Source organism: Oncorhynchus gorbuscha, linkage group LG06 (genome assembly GCF_021184085.1).
Source record: "Oncorhynchus gorbuscha isolate QuinsamMale2020 ecotype Even-year linkage group LG06, OgorEven_v1.0, whole genome shotgun sequence".
In the NCBI taxonomy this organism is placed as follows: domain Eukaryota; kingdom Metazoa; phylum Chordata; class Actinopteri; order Salmoniformes; family Salmonidae; genus Oncorhynchus; species Oncorhynchus gorbuscha.
Genome location: NC_060178.1, coordinates 65,050,071 through 65,056,360, shown reverse-complemented (window position 1 = coordinate 65,056,360; position 6,290 = coordinate 65,050,071). Strand labels below are relative to the sequence as shown.

General features: G+C 43.6%; 1 long non-coding RNA gene across 1 annotated transcript; it reads left to right on the top strand.

Annotated features, from left to right (window-relative positions):
• Window positions 1-2,932: 2,932 nt before the first annotated feature.
• On the top strand, window positions 2,933-5,470 carry LOC124037350. The gene is made up of 3 exons (XR_006839170.1): window positions 2,933-2,997; window positions 3,933-4,166; window positions 5,333-5,470. It is a non-coding gene; the product is annotated as an uncharacterized LOC124037350 (long non-coding RNA).
• The last annotated feature ends 820 nt before the right edge of the window (window positions 5,471-6,290 follow it).

The following is a 6,290-nucleotide window of genomic DNA, read 5'->3' as shown; positions in this document are numbered from 1 at the left end:
TGGACTGAATATATTTTCTAACACTATGAGTGAGACATGAGGAATCCAAAGAAATTGTCAAAAGCTACCCACAGACGATGACTATATAGTATGAGTTCTCTGTTTGACACGACTTGTTTTTCTATTTAGAGAAATTCGTCATTGAAGTTTTGGGGTTTGTCCCATCCTGCATCTTGATATTTTCAGGTTCTGATCACCTAGATGGTACTGTTCCTGCTATTAGGTGATTATTTTTTTAAAGGGATCATTCACTCAAATTACAAAATTCCATATTTGGTTTTCTTACCCAGTAAGCCAGCGTTTCTTAAAGTATGGGTCGCGGACCTGTTAATGGTGGGTCGCGAAGTAAATGTATAATTATTTCATTAATTACGGGAATTGATTTGGCCAAGTAACTGGCTCTCGGTTCAGTGTGCTCTCTGCTTAACTGCTCAGTTTGGCAGCTGCGCCAGTGGGAGAGGGAGAAGCGTGTGTGCTTTGCGGTTTCCCTGATCTTTTTTAGGAAGTTTTCTTGAAGATCACTCATCGACCCACACACTACATCGCTGTCTTTCAGCAGCAGACGATGCCCTGTCAGCCACTGACTTGTCATTCCCACTCACCGCTGTCATGAAATGGTCTCATGCTGGACACAAGTTCTGACTGAGCGCAATCGTCATGACACGCAAATACAGTGATGCCTCTCCGTCTTTCATACAAACCTTGAGAAATAACGAGGAGCACCCACAATGTGTTTTGTGCGGGGAAGTGCTTAGTAATGAGTCTTTCAAAACGAACCAATAAATAAAACGACACGTCCTGACCAAACATCCACAACTTGACGGTAAACCCAGGGAGTTATTTCAGAACAGGGGAGAATGCTTCAGGAAACAGTGCTACGAAAGTGGAAAAGTCAACCAACAAGGCATTGTTGTCATTTTATAACGTGGTGATAAGCAGAAATAAGGGAGTACTATCTCTCATAGATGTGAGTTTCTCTTTCAAACAGTATAGATGAAAAATTATACTGTACATCTTTACTGTAGAAAATATTGTTGAACACATGTCGAGGTTGGAACTGTTGCTGTTAAAATACAATTAATCATTTTATTCTGAACTTTAATAAACTGATTGAAGCAAGATGCTTTTTGAGGCAAACATACTCACTATTCTGCCCTGGAATTGCGTTCTCATACAAAACTAGACAGGTGGCTAACAACGGAGTCTTCAAACTCGCAAGCCGTGAGTTTTCTCGGCTTTTCTGAATGAATATATTGAAAGCGTTTGTTGTGAAACTGCGAAATGCAGAAAATAATATAATTTAATATTCAATTCACATCGACATATTGTAGCTGTACATTATACATTTCAAACTAAAGTTTACATAAATACAAAGCATGGGCCAAGGTACCCATGCATCTGGCATGATGCTAAATCAGATTAGCCAATTATGAGTAGCAACTAGCCAACTACTTTCATTACTCAAATGATGTGCAAACACCTCCGTACAATAACAAAGCATATTGCACTAGAAACAGTAACAAAACTACAGTATTGTATGTTTTACAATTCGTTTACATGACGCACGAGCAAACTAATACAGCTGACGGCATACATGCAAGGCAATTTGCGTGAGTAAATGCAACCAACTAGCATTGATAAGTAAGCAATTCTACCAATAACACTATCATCAGAAGCAATATGCTTGAATCGAACTTAGAAACAAATATTTTCCGAGGCTGAAGCGTGTCAAGAAATGGCTGCACTGAAATAACTGCACCCGTAGCGTTGTTTTTAGCCGATTCTCTGCGTGCAGAAATGGCTACTCTAATCTACTTCCTGTTTCCGTGCAGTCTTTATCCTACCCAGAATTATTATTTAACAAGCTAAATTTAAGTCAGATGTGTTCATTCCTCCTCCTTGACTCCGCCTCTCGTTAGTCCCAAAAATCGAATTATGTCTACAAAATAAGGTTGATTAGCGTACTGGGGCTACACTTCTCCTCTGGGAAAGTGAAGCTAGCGAGAAGAAATCTACCACCCTTCACGCATCCAATTTGTCAATCTGTAAAAAGGTATTAAAGTTTTTTTTTCTGGACAGAACCCAGAAAAGTTTTCAATATTGATTGATTTGGCATGTTGTGGAAGTATTAAATATGTCACACTTTGCATAAGTACCGGTCTTAAGTGCCTCCAGAAAGGCATTCCTTACATAGAGCCTTATATACTGCTATCTAAACCTACATCAACATGATTCATTGGATCGGTTCCCACATGTGACTGGCTCTGTCTCCTATCTTAACTGAAAGAGCATATTCTGGGGCGTTCTGACAGATGTTCCTCCGGGAGGGCCTCCCCCCCTCCCCATCTCTTGACCAGACATAGGCAGGAACCAAGGATTGTCTATGACACCAAAGATAAGATGCACAAAGAACATTTCCTTTACAGGCATATTGAGTTCAAGAACTGGCCTAAAATTACATACGGCGATAAACAACAAGTGTGTTGCAGAAATGGTTATCTGTCACCCCATTTGTTTATAATGTTGTCGTCTTGATATAATTGTGTTAGTGGCGGGTTTAGCCTAATCCAGTGTTTCCCAAACAGGGGTAGGGTCTACAAGCAGCCTACCATATGAACGGCAGTTGAATATGGGGGACACTGTCTCACCTTTTTAGCTAACCAACCTTGTAAAAAGATGCCATGATTCAACAATAACAACCTTCAGTCTCATAAACAGCCTTTAGCCATAGTTAATGGTGCTAAAGACAGAGATGCATGTTGAATATTGTGAAGGAAAAAAATTATACTAATACTGTAGCTGTCCTCTATGATCAACATTAGGTGTATGTGACAATACAGCATATTTGAATAATAATTGATTATTGTGATATTTTACTGTGTCTGGTCCATTTCCAACAGGTTACAGCATCTTACAACTCTCTCTGGTCTCCCTCTACTCTCTCCTTCTATCTCTCCCCTCCCTCTCTCCTTCAGTCCCTGCATGCTGCTCGTTGAGGTACGGTCTATCACTGGTCTCCTGTTATGGTTTATTTGTGGCTTATGCCCTTAGGGTCAACCTCAGTGTTGACATGCTTAACACAGACGCCAGCTGCAAATCCACCACATCAGTGTGTCCTGCACACCCCAGCCCTGCTCGCCCCAAGCACAACCACACTGTGCGTATCACCACCCAGCCCTGCTCGCCCCAAGCACAACCACACTGTGCGTATCACCACCCAGCCCTGCTCGCCCCAAGCACAACCACACTGTGCGTATCACCACACCAGCCCTGCTCGCCCCAAACACAACCACACTGTGCGTATCACCACACCAGCCCTGCTCGCCCCAAACACAACCACACTGTACGTATCATCACCCCAGCCCTGCTCGCCCCAAGCACAACCACACTGTGCGTATCACCACCCCAGCTCTGCTCGCCCCAAGCACAACCACACTGTGCGTATCATCACCCCAGCCCTGCTCGCCCCAAGCACAACCACATTTTGCGTATCACCACCTAGCCCTGCTCGCCCCAAACACAACCACACTGTGCGTATCACCACCCCAGCCCTGCTCGCCCCAAGCACAACCACACTGTGCGTATCACCACCCCAGCCCTGCTCGCCCCAAGCACAACCACACTGTGCGTATCATCACCCCAGCCCTGCTCACCTCAAGCACAACCACAATGTGCTTATCATCACCCCAGCCCTGCTCTCCCCAAGCACAACCACACTGTGCGTATCACCACACCAGCCCTGCTCGCCCCAAACACAACCACACTTTGAGAAATAATGTAATACTGCAACCACTATGACTGCACACATTACACAACCTCACTGTGGTTGTGACGCTTAATCACAACACCACATGATAAGCAACCGTATGTGTTGACTCTTGTTTGCTCTGGCCAGACAGACTAAGGATTGTCTGTGTATGTGTGTCTGCTAGGTCAGTGTGTACGACTGGGACTCTGAGACCCAGGGCTAGATCCTGGGCTCCTTCTTCTACGGCTACATCCTGACTCAGATCCCAGGGGGCTACCTGGCAAGCAAGTATGGGGCCAAATGGCTGCTGGGCCTAGGAATCCTGGGAACTGTAATCTTCACCCTCCTCACCCCCATGGCTGCCGACCTGGGTGCAGGTTACCTCATCGTTGTCAGAGTGCTGGAGGGCATCGGAGAGGTATTGTGTGTGTGTGTGTGTGTGCTAGAGGTCGACCGATTATGATTTTTCAACGCCTATACAGATACCGATTTATTGTATTTCATTAACCTTTGACTATTGGATGTTCTTATAGGCACTTTAGTATTGCCAGTGTAACAGTATAGCTCCCGTCCCTCTCCTCGCTCCTCCCTGGGCTCGAACCAGCAACACAACGACAACAGCAACCACATCGAAGCAGCGTTACCCATGCAGAGCAAGGGAAACAACCACCCAAGGCTCAGAGCGAGTGAAGTTTGAAACGCTATTAGCGCGCGCTAACTAGCCAGCCATTTCACTTCGGTTACACCAGTCTCATCTCGGGAGTTGATAGGTTTGAAGTCATAAACAGCGCAATGCTTGCACAATGAAGAGCTGCTGGAAAAACCCATGAAAGTGCTGTTTGAATGAATGTTTACACGCCTGCTTCTGCCTACCACCACTCAGTCAGATACTTCTATACTTGTATGCTCAGTCAGATTATATGCAACACAGGACACGCTAGATAATATCTAGTAATATCAACCATGTGTAGTTAACTAGTGATTATGATTGATTGTTTTTTATAAGATAAGTTTAATGCTAGCTAGCAACTTACCTTGGCTTACTGCATTTGTGTAACAGGCAGTCTCCTTGTGGAGTGCAACGAGAGAGAGGCAGGTCGTTATTGCGTTGGACTAGTTAACTGTAAGGTTGCAAGAATGAATCCCTCGAGCTGACAAGGTGAAAATCTGTCTTTCTGCCCCTGAACGAGGCAGTTAACCCACCGTCCTAGGCCGTCATTGAAAATAAGAATGTGTTCTTAACTGACTTGCCTAGTTAAATAAAGATTAAATAAAGGTGTAAAAAAATGGGGTGGGGGGAATCGGGGCCCAAAAATACAGATTTCTGATTGTCATGAAAACTTGAAATCGACCCTAATTAATCGGCCATTCCGATTAATCGGTCGACCTCTAGTGTGTACACGCAAGATAAGATAATAAGCTCTGTTAAGTACTCATGAGAACTCACACTATAGCATCTGTTTGATCTCCTAATTACATATAAAACAAATGTGTGGTTCCTTTGCCATGTTAATCGGATTACTTCTCAGTGTGTCCTGAATCTGTGCCCAGTCGTAACCCAGGGATATTTTTCTTTGTCAACAGGGAGTAACGTTTCCCGCCATGCAGCCCCCCCCCAAAAAAATAAATAAATGAAATAATAATTTAGGATTTTTGGGGTGGGACCGCTAACTTCCAACAATTCTCCAAATGTTACCATGGGTCAAAGAGAAAAATGTTCTGTTTTATAGCTAATTTCATGATAATCTACACATTTTGCCATGAGGCTGAGAGGAAAATGTGCAGTTTTAAAGCTAATCTCATGCTTTGCAATGATGCTGAGCGTATTTTAAATTATTAAAGAACATTTCCTGCTTTTGAGAATAAATGCAACTCGCAAGCACGTGACGTGGAAATAAATACAACAACACTTGCCAAACATGTCACTTGATATGTGAATAAATTCTATAAAATTTGCAAGCATGCATCTGAATTTGAGAATGAATGCAACTCATTTACTAAACTTGCGACTTCACTTCTGTGAAGCAGAACTACATTTGCCGATTTTGAATCTGTGCACTCAATAGTTGTATCACTAACTCTGGCAAAAATGTTGTAGGTGAAAAAAGTGCTCTGAATGCAAGTGTAGCACATGGGGATGTGTAAAACTTCTCTTCAGTCTGAAGTGTCCCCACTGCACCAGCGAATAGCTAGCTTTTTGCATGGCGCCGACTGCTAAGACTCTTCAGGAGGATGGATCGGTCAGGTAGTGGTACTTGATAACATTTTGTTTTCACCACTTCACCAAATCGTCAGACAATGTTCGGCCCCCATTCATTTTCATAGGGGGCACGCAGAGCAATTCCAGGGGATTGTGGTATGGTGAGTGGTGAGGACCCTACTAGCAAAGCTGTAGAAATAGTTCAGCTCTACTTCCTGCAAATTGCACACCCACACCACTACTGTTAACCAATCAGGTGAGGAGCATGTGCTTGAAAAACTTCTGTTCATGAACAGTTCCGTATGCCATTAGTTCCGGGCAAGCAAGACCAAAAAAGATGGG